Source organism: Saccopteryx leptura, chromosome 3, assembly GCF_036850995.1.
Source record: "Saccopteryx leptura isolate mSacLep1 chromosome 3, mSacLep1_pri_phased_curated, whole genome shotgun sequence".
Taxonomy (NCBI): Eukaryota; Metazoa; Chordata; class Mammalia; order Chiroptera; family Emballonuridae; genus Saccopteryx; species Saccopteryx leptura.
In genome coordinates, this window is record NC_089505.1 from 309,051,103 (window position 1) to 309,063,629 (window position 12,527).

The window sequence follows — 12,527 nt, forward strand, 5'->3', positions numbered from 1 at the left end:
ACTTCTCCTGTGTGCCCTGGCCGGGAATCAAACCCAGGACTTCCACATGCCAGGTCAATGCTCTACCACTGAATCTACTGGCCAGGGCTCCTCTTAAACCTTTGGAATGTCCAACACTTAAAGATGGAGAGTTCTTAAAAGACCACCTGCTCCATCTTCTGCACTCAGGTGCAGTTGTTTAAAAGCATCTCAGAAAAATGAGAATTGACTCTATTTATTTATTTATTTATTTATTTATTTATTTATTGTATTTTTCCGAAGCTGGAAACGGGTAGGCAGACAGACAGACTCCCGCATGTGCCCGACCGGGATCCACCCGGCATGCCCACCAGGGGGCGATGCTCTGCCCATCTTTGGGCGTCGCTCTGCTGCAATCAGAGCCATTCTAGCGCCTGAGGCAGAGGCCACAGAGCCATCCTCAGTGCTCGGGCAAACTTTGCTCCAGTGGAGCCTTGGCTGCGGGAGGGGAAGAGAGAGACAGAGAGGAAGGAGAGGAGGAGGGGTGGAGAAGCAGATGGGCACTTCTCCTGTGTGCCCTGGCCGGGAATCGAACCCAGGACTCCTGCACACCAGGCCGATGCTCTACCACTGAGCCAACCGGCCAGGGCCATAGAATTGACTCTATTTAAAAAAAGATTCCAGGAAAGGAATATCAGAGAACCAAAGGCAACATCTTATCTAAGTTAAATGCCTCAAGTTTCAACTAAAACAGGATTCTTGTTCTTCATTTAGAGTAAGTGAAAAGTATAGCCCTGGCTGGTTGGCTCAGTGTATAGAGTGTCAAACAGGGTTCGATTCCTGAGCAGGCTACACAAAGAAGTGACCATCTGCTTCTCTCCCCCTCTACTTCTCCTTTCTCTCCCTCTTCCCTTCCTGCAGCCAGTGGCTCAGTTGCTTTGAGCATCAGATTTGGGTGCTGAGGATAGCATGGTTGGTCCAAATGCATCAGCCTCAGGTGCTAAAAATAGTTCTATTGATTTGAGCATTTGCCCCAGACTGGGGTTGCTGGGTGATTCCCAGTCTGTGTGCATGTGGGAGTCTGGCTCACTGTTTCCCCTCCTCTCACTTAAAAAAAAAATAGAGTAACTGAAAAGTAGCTCTTTACTATGTGAAAGTCATTCCCACACTGGAAGACATTATTACGCTGCTTTTTTTTTGCTAAACTCAATAATTTCCATTTACTTAAAAGTTTCATTTCCCAATTCTGACCCTGTGAAGGTTAATGGGAGGGTCCAAAAAGAATTAGAGAGGACTTGAAATTGGCCAAAACTTCACTTATTTAAAACATTTTTACTATTATTATTTCATATCCATTCTGAAAAATCTACAGAGCTCTTCAATGAGGACAAGGCAGAGAGCTGGAATCCTTACAGAATAAGAAAGAGCCAGTGAAATCCCTAAATTTACCTGTCTGTGTAGCACAATAACCAGTGAAGTGTATAAACTAATTATAGGAAAAGCAGCACAAAAGCAACTTGGATTGAATCAGGCTTTCAGGTGGCACCTATCAGAAATGCCTTAGACATGGAACCATGGGAGACTTTATTGGTGCCAGTTTTCCTGGTCTAGTCACTGTGAGATTTCACCATGGCTGCTGTTTTCCCCCCAGTGTTGGTACCCAAGGGCTGTCCTACAGGTGCTCTTCTTGGGAGTGGTTAGGATGAACTCTTCATGGGACAGTTGCCATCACTCCATAGGTTCAGGTTTGCAAGGGCAACATTCTAGAGGCTGTTGATTTCCTTTTCTGCAGTTTTTCTGTGATCTACGTAACTTTCACAAAGTGGGTAGTGCTGTCTGGCTTCAGCTTCTTTCTCATATTTGTGAATAACTTTGTTAAGGTAATACCATATGTTTATTTGGTCAATTTTTAAACTAAGTAAAACAGCAAAATTGTTTTTCTACATAACATATAATCATAGCAAATTTAAAACCCAGTACCTAAATATGATAAAATATAATTTTTACTAGCCTTACCCTCACTTTAGTTTCTACTTAGGCTAACCATGACTCTAAAAAAAATATTTTAAAAACATTCATTCAGCAAGTTGCTTTGAGGAATTCTTTGGTACCAAGTACTGTGCTCAGGCATTGGGTTTTAATAATAAGACAAAGTTGATCCTTGCCTACAGAGAGATGATAGTCTGCAGGAATACAATCTTCTGGATTGGAAACCTACCATGAAATTGCAGTTCTTTTGGGATATGTAAGGTTCCTGGGGTCTGATGCTAGTTCCTGAGAGTTTCAGAGCAGGAAGTATGCTAAAACCCTTATAATTAGAAGAGGGGTCAAAATAAAAGTGCACTGGGTGAAGGCAGGCTTTCAATGTTCTGCTCCTAGTTCTCAGAAGAAGAGTGTTGTTTGAGCCTTTGCTTCTCTCTGGCAAAGCAGAAGAGAAAGGAGAAATGTGGGCCATGTCCACAGTGTCGGTCCTGTGATGTTTTTTTCCAGAGGGCATTTGCCCTGGCAGCTTTTAAGTCACTTCAGCTTTTCCTACATCTTCTGATTCCCTGTGATTTTTATAGTGTGGCCTTTGACAAAGATTACTTATATTTTCAAGTAAGTTGTTATAATAAGATAATTCATGAAATATCATAAATGTTCATTAAATTTTGGAAACATAGATGTGTGAAAAGAAGAAGAAAAAAATCTATAATCCATCCCCGAAACATATCCGCCATTTATATTTTGGTGAACCGCCTGCCTGACTATATTTTTCTTTACATAAATTCTATTTAAAAATGTGAAATCATAGCATATGTTATGCACAGTTGAGTTTCCTTTGCCTTTTGACTTAGCATTATATCTTAAGCATTTTCTAGAGTATAACACTTTTTTTCAGAATCCTTGTTTTAATTATGTCATAGTATTCCATTGAAAGGAGTCTCCTTATTTTATATGCTCTCTCATACATAGACTTCCAGTTTTTCATTATGATAAACAAGACTAAGATGAATATTGCTGTGCAGATTAGTTTAACCCAAAGCTAAAAAGATACCAGTTTCTATCATAACCAATTAATCAAATATTCTTGAATAAGACATGGGACTTTGAAATAAAACTCTAAAGGTGCTAACACTCCTGAGACTTTCCAAACACCCATTGTAAGCCCCTCTCTGGCCCTACTCTTTATTATGGGAGGGACATCCTGCTGCTCCTGTTGGTTTCTTCATTCTCCTACCAACTATGTTATTTCCTCCATCCAGCCTTGCCTGAATTGAGTCCTTATCAATCAGGTTTTTGTATAACCAGACTGTCATTCTGGAAACTATGCAGTCAGCTCATGTGTTGCTGCCTCTTAGTGAAGCATAGATTTTGATAACTATCTGATAAATTTACCTCAAGCTTCTTAGAAACAATTTAGGTCTGAATTGTCTGGTTTGGTTGACACCAGGGTCATTGTAATTTGGTGAAAACTGGGTACATTTTGTTAGGAGAAGCGGCCAGGCCCCCTCCTTGGCAGATATATAGAGGAATGAAGTGAGGTGATCAGCCGGATAGCAAGCACGGAAGCTCCAGGAGCAGTGGCTTGGAAGTGGGGGGGACAGAGTCTGGCAGGTCATTGAGGGAGGGAACTGTTATAGTTCATCTGAAGTCAGCTCACAGCATGGCTGCAATGAAGATTTAGACATGCTTAGGTGCTTGGTTGAATGTCTTGGTGAGAACATGAATTGGAAAGGGAATTTCATGTGGCATATTATATCTATTTTGGTTGATACATCTTAAGATGGACAATTGGAACATTAAGGGTTTTATGGGCCAATTACTTGTGTTAGGTGCTATATAATGGCACATAATTCATATATATCAATATATATATATGAATATACATATTTTATTAAATTTATTGGGATGACTTTGATTTACAAAACCATACAGTGTACAACTCAATAAAACACCATTTGCAGCCCACATGCTGCACCCTCTGCCCCAAGCAAAATCTCTTTCTGTCCAATATCTACCCCCCTTTACCCACGTCCACTTAGCCCCCACCCCCCCTTTCACTCTAGCTATCACCACACTGCTGTCTGTGTTTGGGTGTTATATATATATGTTTTTTGGCTAATGCCCTTCACCTTCTTTCATCCAGTTGCCCCAACTCCTCCCCTGTGACAGCTGTCAGTCTGTTCCATGTATTCATGCCTCTGTTTCTGTTTTGTTCATTAGTTTATTTTTTTATTAGATTTTACATACAAGTGAGATCATATGGTATTTGCCTTTCTCTGTCTGGCTTATTCCACTTAACACAATAATTTCCAGGTCCATTCATGTTGTCACAAAAGGTAACATTTCCTTCTCTTTTTTATAGCTGCATAGTGTTCCATTGTGTAAATGTACCACAGGATTTTTATCCACTCATCTACTAATGGGCACTTGGGCTGTTTTCAGATCTTGGCTATTCATATAATATATTGAAATGGAAAGTGAAAGATACCTGATTGCTTTAGATAATCTTGTCATTTGACCATGATATATAAGTTTTGAGCCTGAGAGTTTAGATAACAACTGAGACCTATTAGCAAGAAGACATGCAACAACACTACCATCCCACCCACTTATGAGCATCCAGAGCTTGTCTGTACCATAGCACCACATGCAGGAATGCCCAGATGGGGTAGGCAAGAACTGTGTGTGTGTGTGTGTGTGTGTGTGTGTGTGTGTGAGCACCCACTAGCTAGACCCACCTGGAAGATTCTTAGGACTGGTCACTTCTACTGTTCTATGGACCCATCGTACCTATAGGTAAAACTCTGCAGACTTATATTATCAGAGCTTCCTTGAGGTATCTGGAATTGGTCAAAGGTGAGTGAGTGTTGGTTGGCCTTATATAAACTGTCACTGTTGTCAGTTGAGGCTTCCTTGGAGAAATGTCTTCTCTTACCTATCTGCGTGGTTCCCCTTGCTCAGGAAGCAGTGGGCAGCAGTTGGGTGTCAAAGAGGCTGATTCCCAAATGCTGACCCATTTCAACTCTCTGCTTCTTGAGGTTGCACTAGGGCCCTGGGAAAGCACGTGCAATGACCAAAACTCACCAGAATTGACTCAACTCTCCTCTTTATCTACCATGTCCAGTCTCAACCATATAGATTTCCTGGCCATTCTCAACAGGCCATTCTCAAATATTCCCCTGAAATCGATTCTTTGGAACTCATTATTGATGAAATTATTGATGAATGGAATTGGACTATGAGCTGATGAGGATCCATGTTAGGGTAGGAAGAATGCTTTTGGAGGACTGGGGTTGAGATGGATGCATACCTGTGATATCATAAACCTCAGAGAAGAGTGGTTATTGTTGGTTTTCTGTTTGTGCTTTTTGGTTTTGTAAGGGAGGAGGAGTGATGTCTAGAAGCAGCAGTGGGAACAAAAAGAATACCCACCTGTCTTCATGATGTGTAGAAAGCAAGTGAATGGAAAACTTCCACAGAGAGACTCAAGGAAAGGGATAACAATACTCATTAATAAAATATGTGTTGCCTGACTGGTGGTGGCACAGTGAATAGAGTGTCAACCCAGGACACTGAGGTTTCTGGTTTAAAACCCTGAAAGCCATCTAGGGGGTGGGCTTATAAGCTTGAGTTTGGGTGCACCAGCTTGAGCTCAGGGTCACTAGCTTGAGTGCAGGATCATTGACATGATCCCAAGGTCACTGGCTTGAGCCCAAAGGTTGCTAGGTTGAACAAGGGGTCACTAGCTCACCTTGAGGCCCCCCGTCAAGGCACATATGAAAAGGAATCAATAAACAACCAAAGTGAAGCAACTACAAATTGATGCTTCTCATCTCTCTCCTCCCCTTCTCTCCCTTCCTGTCTCTTTAAATAAATAAATAAATAGATAGATAAATAAATAAATAAATAGATATGTGTTGAACACATCCAGGTCCTGGGAAAGCAATGTGTCCTGAGAGCCATGATCTGGGAGATAAACATGACACAGTACCAAAATCAGTGCCCTTCTAAACCAGCTTTCAATCAAGTCAGAAGGGTCAGTCAAGTGCAGGTTGAACTCCATGGGGTCTGAGGTAATCCAGTAATTCATTTACAGTAGACAGGATCGAGGGTCAGAAGGAAAGCATTGGAGGGAGAGAGCAATGATGGTCTAGGTTAGGAAACCCAGGAGTTCCTCTCTTGGCTCTGTTAATGCTGCAGCTGTTTCCTGCTTCTTTTCTTCACACTGGCTTTCTTTTTTACTCTGTCCACTTGGCTGATAGTGGCCATCCTCAAAGCCCCTGGGTATTTATATCTCCTCTGTTCAAGGAGCCAGCTCAGATTGAAACTGGACAGTCTTAGGCTTTGCAGAGACCATCTTGACAATGGGTGTGCAGAAAAAGAAGGTGCTGTAGGACTTAAGAAAAAACCACAAGACACACATAAAGAAGAGATGGATACAGGGGACTCCTAGCCTCTAGGACTGAGAGCCCAGATGTCTGCAGCCTTATCATATTTATTTGTTTCTTTAATCAGCAAGCAAGTTAGCAGAGCATAGGCTCAGGAACAGAGAAGGATGATTAACTAAAACCTTGCAGGTATGCAGGAAATGACTAAAAGGTTCAGCAGCTTCCATTAAACAATCTTATCAGTGCTTCCCAGGGCAGCGTTCTGTTCCCACAGGACTTGGCATTACAAAGTCCACAAGTAAGACTTGTTTCAGGGCAGCATTCTAATCTCTGGCCATTTTTCTACAGGCCCAATTCTGAATTTCCAGTTCTGGCCCAACTTACATCACCCACATTCAGGAGTCTCAGAGGACAGATATGTCAGGAAAGCCTAGCTTGGTCAGGGGCATTTTCCAGAGAAGGGAGAATGTTGAGAACTGGGTGAGCAGTCTAAAAAGTGTCTTCCCTGGGCTACAGTTCAGGAGTCTGAGGGTGGGGAGGGTGTTGGGTTCATGTTCACCTGTGCTGAGTTATATGAGGAGGATACTGCACTTAGGTTCACTGATAGGTTGCTGCTCTTCTCCTGAAGTTTCCTTCAGACAACTCCAAGGGTAGAAAAATGCCAAGCTTTCCTTCAGCCTAATCAGATTAATTTTAGTAATAAAGAGACAACTTTACTCTCCTTTGTGGTATTAAAAGGAAATCTACATTAGCTTTCCTTCTGAGCAGGTCAGTATTAATTAGCGGCATGTTTTTATTCATAAAGAAAATATAGTATATCATTAATCTATCTGAAAAATGAATATATCTAAATGATAAAGTAACATTTTATTAATTTCTCTGAACCAGCTAAGCTCCATATCTGTGCAATTTCATCTTGTTGCACAGAAGTCCTCTTTGCTTCTGAGACATGCTCTTTGGGCACCCAGAGGCAGTCCACCGAGCTGGGACAGCTGCTGGTATCCAAGTTGTGGGCCTGCGTCACTTTTCTCACTTCCAGGTGCCGATAGCAAGATCAGACCTGTTATTGATGATGGCAGTCTTGGCCTTTTGTGTCTGTCTGATGGATGGAGCCTTGCCCCAGGTTTATGGATTATATTTTTAATGGGACACAGTCAAAATTCAAAGAACCTGGGTAGATCCTTGGTTTGACATGCACTGCTTGAACAGGCCCCGTCAACAAGACCAGAGGGGTCTATTTTTAGAGCAGATAGTAGAGGTCTCTCAGGGACATTGGGAATAAATCAAGCTTTATCCCTGTATTCACTTACTCGATTAATTTATGAGTTCATGTTTTCAACATGGTATTGTCCACCTGATGTGCAATAACAATACAATGATCTAGACCTACCCCGAGGAAGCTTTCGAATTAGTAATCAGCAGTTTCCATCAGTATGAGTGCTTCAATAGGAAGTAGAAGTTTTAGGAGAGAACTTAGAAAATGTTCTGACCTTCTGACCTGCACCTCTGGGCAGCTAAGATGGCTCCAGTGGGAGGCGGAAGTAAGTGGAAAGGTGAAGGATAAGCAAGTGCCATCTTGTAAGGAGGGTGTGGGCATGGAAATAGTACCTTGGGTACAGGGCACATTTATGCTACTCACAAAAATTAGGGGCTATTTCAAAATGAATATGAAGCTATAAAATATCCCCTAATTTTTGTGAACAGTATACTTTGAGGACAGGAGAGCAAGAGGATCTAGAGAAGCCCAGGAGCACAGGCCTGGCTATGGCCTGGGGCTGGAGCAGGAGTCATGTGGCACAGGCCTCACAATCATCTGAGACACTGGGACTTCCACGCAGGAGCAGAAACCACTGAAAGGCTTTAAGCAGTGGAGGGGATGAAGGCTTTTCTCCCTTAGTGCCACCACCTCCTCCTACAGACTCAACAGTGCTTTCATTAAATATCACACGTCCACTTTTGTAAGTCCCAGGCCTGTACTTATTTTATCCATATGTGTGAATTAGAAATGAATTAAAATGAAGACACTCATGTGTTTGGTTCTGTCTCTGGCGTCAGCTGAGGCCTTTTCTCAGCTTCTTCTCTTCTTATACCAGTTTTTGCAAACTCTTGTAACCGAAGTCCTGGACTCTCATCCAACATGACCTCTTGCCTTGGCACAGGAGTGACTTTTGAAGGAGCTCATGACATATTTTTGTCTCTGCTTGCCTGGTGTGAACTGAGTTACTCTCGCTGTGAGGTGTGCAGGACCTGTGTCTTTTCTGCAATGTCTATAGAAAATGCGGGAACAGAAACCCAAGTCACAGCTGTTACAATGGGGCTGTGCAAGAATCCCCACAGGGCCCAATCTGCTGGAGGTGTACTTGGGCACAGGGAGGTTATTTTCATCTCTTTGGTGCTGCTTCATTCTGTGCTTTCACTCAGGTGGCCTTCTTGCCTCATCCCATGGTCTGCGTCAACAACGGGGGGCAGCAGGGGATGGGGAAGACAATAGAAGAAGATTCCAGTTTTGTTAATAAGATCAGTTTATGTGCTCTATGCAAGAAGACAAAGCTAAGTTTTGTCCAATCAAAGTTTTATATCTGACTTTGATTTCTGTAGACTAGAAAGTGTTGAAGGTGAGTTAGCCAAGAATATGGGTTCCAGAATGAAGCCAACTGAGCTGGAATGCTAGAACTTCCAACTACTGATCATACTCACATTAGGCCCCCTTGGAAGAGCAGTCCTGCACAGAGATGCCAGCACCCTCATTTGACAATTCATAAAATTAGAGAGGAAGAGGTCCACACAGGTACACTCTTAGGTGCACCAGTTATTGAAGAACAGACATGGCCTATACTTCCAAATGCATCCTCAGCATTATTACCATAGCTGAGATGGAGGATAGTGGTCTTATTATCAGAACCTATTTTGAGAAGACCAGGTATAGACAGAGCAAAGGGCCCGGCATGAGGCAATGCTTCTGACTGCTCCAGCTACAACAAGGATTAGGGCCAGCTCCAGGTGTCCTTTGACATGCAGGGGGTGTGAACGTGAAGAAGCCATGACCATGACAGCCAGAGCCTCATGACTTGCCCACATGCTGGAAGGGAAATGAGAGGCACACTGCAGGTCTGAGTCTACTGCCGCTGCTCGGCTCAAGTACCTTGGTCTAGAACAGGGGTTGGGAACCTATGGCTCGCGAACCAGATGTGGCTCTTTTGATGGCTGCATCTGGCTCGCAGACAAATCTTTAATAAAAATAATAATAACATTAAAAATATAAAACATTCTCATGTATTACAATCCATTCATTTCCTACCACTCATGTTCATGGTTGAGGGTGGCTGGAGCCAATCACAGCTGTCCTCTGGGACAACACCAAATTTTTATTGGATAAGCATAATGTACACGGGTCACTGTATGGCTCTCATGGAATTACATTTTAAAATATGTGGCGTTCATGGCTCTCTCAGCCAAAAAGGTTCCTGACCCCTGGTCTAGAAGAATGGGTTCACAGGACTCAGAGAAAAGTCAGCAAGGAAAACAACCAGACAAAATCTGCCTTTGTTTTGGCAAACATTCATGAGCAGAGCTTGAAAAATGACATTCAGGATAAAGGTGTGGCGCTTCTGAGGTTTTACCCTATGGGTCCTTGTCTTTACTGACATCTCCAGCTGTTGGGACCAGGCTGGTTTGAGACAAGTGGACTAAATTTGCCAGCTCACCTAGCTGTCCTTGAGGCTAGAGTCTGGACAGAGGTCATTTAAGCCTGCTGACCATGTGTTCCCTTATATTCCTGTGGTGAAGGCAGGTAATGAGGCCAGCGACACAGCTTGCAAAATCCATCACCATCTGTGTTCATTTATCAACAAACTTTGATGCCCATGATGTACTCAGCACTGGGCCGATAGGATCTGGGGCTACAGGGATGAAATTCTTTTTTTCCCTCAGAGTCAGAGTCAGGTAGGGGACACAGACAGGTGGACTTTAGAATACAGTGTGATGAAGACTAGGTAGGACCCCAGAGACGTGTAGGAGGAAGGGCACCTAGCCCTGCTTGGCCAGGAGACAATGCTCGAGCTGTGGCTTTAAGGACTGTTATGAGTTCAAAGGTGCCCCCTTCAAAAAAAGAAGAGATTTATGGGAGTCTAACCCTCAGTAATTTAGAATGTAACCTTATTTGGAGTTAGGGTATTTTCAGAGATGATCAAGTTGAAGTAATTAGGATGGGCCCTATCCCAGTATATGTCCTGATAAAAAGGGGAAGATTGAGACACAACGATACACACACAGGGATAAATGCCACGAGAAAACTGGAATTATGCTGACACCTTGATTTCAGACTTCTGGTTTCCAAAACTGTGAGAAAATACATGTCTGTCCTAAACCATCCAGTTTGTGGTGCTTTGCTATAATGGGAACTAGGAAACCAATACACAAACTTGGGTTATTCAGGTAGACAAAGAGGGGAAGGGAGCTGCCAGCTAAGGCGAGAGACAGGGACATGGTGCACTATTTGCTGGTACAGTTGAGGCATAGGAACATAGATACAGGAAGAGTGGGACTGTGGCAGAGTTGATGCAGGAGAAGGCTAGAGGGGCCCTTTCTGTCTGTTTCTACCTGGATAGTCCCCAAGTGCTGAGACCAGCTCTGCAATGGGTGTGCACGAGAGGAAAGCACTGCAGGACTTAAGAAAAAACACACAAGACACACATAAAGAAAAGATACAGGGGTACAGGGGACTCCCAGCCTCTTAGACTGAGAGCCCAGATCTCTGCAGCCTCATCATATTTATTTGTTTCGTTAATCAGCAAGCAAGTTAGCAGAGCATAGGCTCAGGAACAGAGAAGGATAATTAATTAAAACCTTACAGGTATGCAGGAAATGGCTAAAAAGGTTCAGAAACTCCCATTAAACAATCTTATCGGTGCTTGCCAGGGCAGCGTTCTGCCCACGCAGGATTTGATGTTCCAAAATCTGTACCACAGACTTGTTTCAGAGCAGCATCCTAATTTCCAGCCATTTTTCTACATATCCCTCTTTTTGTTTTTGGATAGATTAACAGAGAGGAAGATGATTAGATAGTTGTAGTGGAAGATAAATAGCAAGCATGTTTGTATTTTGTAAAAGTTTTTTAACATGCCTGGTAGGATGTTTCAAAGTGTCCCAGGTGATGTCAGGCACTCTCTGAGTGCATAAGAGCAGGTTAGGTGTCCTCTTTTCTGGGTTCATTTCCTGAGATGGATTCATTATCAGCTTCTGGATATCTGGAACGGGGTTGCTTTCTAGGGGTTGATGCCAATTCATGATGAGGCTTCATGTTTCTGTTCTTTGCTGGTATTCAAGGAGGACCTGTTGATGACAAAATTAGAACATACCCTTGCCCCCAAATTAGTAATTTGATTGGATTCAGCCACTCAGGGCCAGCTAATATATCCTGATAAAACACGAGAGGCTTAGGCTGTTACTTGGCTGCAGTAAGTCCAGTTGAGGAAATGTTCAAAAAATTAAGAGTAAAATAAGCTTTCTACAATTGTTTTTGTGGGGTGAGTCCCTCCTCCTGACTCCCCTTTTTTTTTATTAAGATAGGTTTTTTAGGTGTAGTGAGTCTGTTTAATATAGGCCTGTTCTGTTGGATAATAAGAGATACCTGTAACATTTTTAATATTCCAGTTTTGTAAAGCTATCTGGAATATCATAGAAATATAGTAAGGCCATTGTCTGTTTTAATTACTTCAGGGCAGCCAGGAATAGAGATGGACTCTAAAAGGTGAGAAATAGCATGTGGTGCTGCTTCTCTAGTAGTAGGTATAGTGTGGATCATGCTTGAATGGGTATCTATATTATAAGGAAAAGTGTCCATAACTATTTTTTTAATATACAGTACATGCTGTAGTGTAAATAGGTTTATGATGATCTTCATGTTCTTTATATAAACTTGATTTTAGTAATAAGAACTTGGTACCTAATTGAGACAATATCCAATCAAACCCAGAAATCTTTTAAGCTGTTTTTTTTTTGAAAGATGGGATTCCTGAGTTTTCAGGGCTAATTAAGTAGTGGAATATATATTTTTTAATTTTTCCAAAGTAAGAAGTGGGGAGGCTGACAGACTCCCCCATAAGCCCAACCGGGATCCATCCAGCACGCCCACCAGGGGTCGATGCTCTGCCCATCTGGGGCGTTGCTCCCTTGCACCCAGAGCCATTCTAGTGC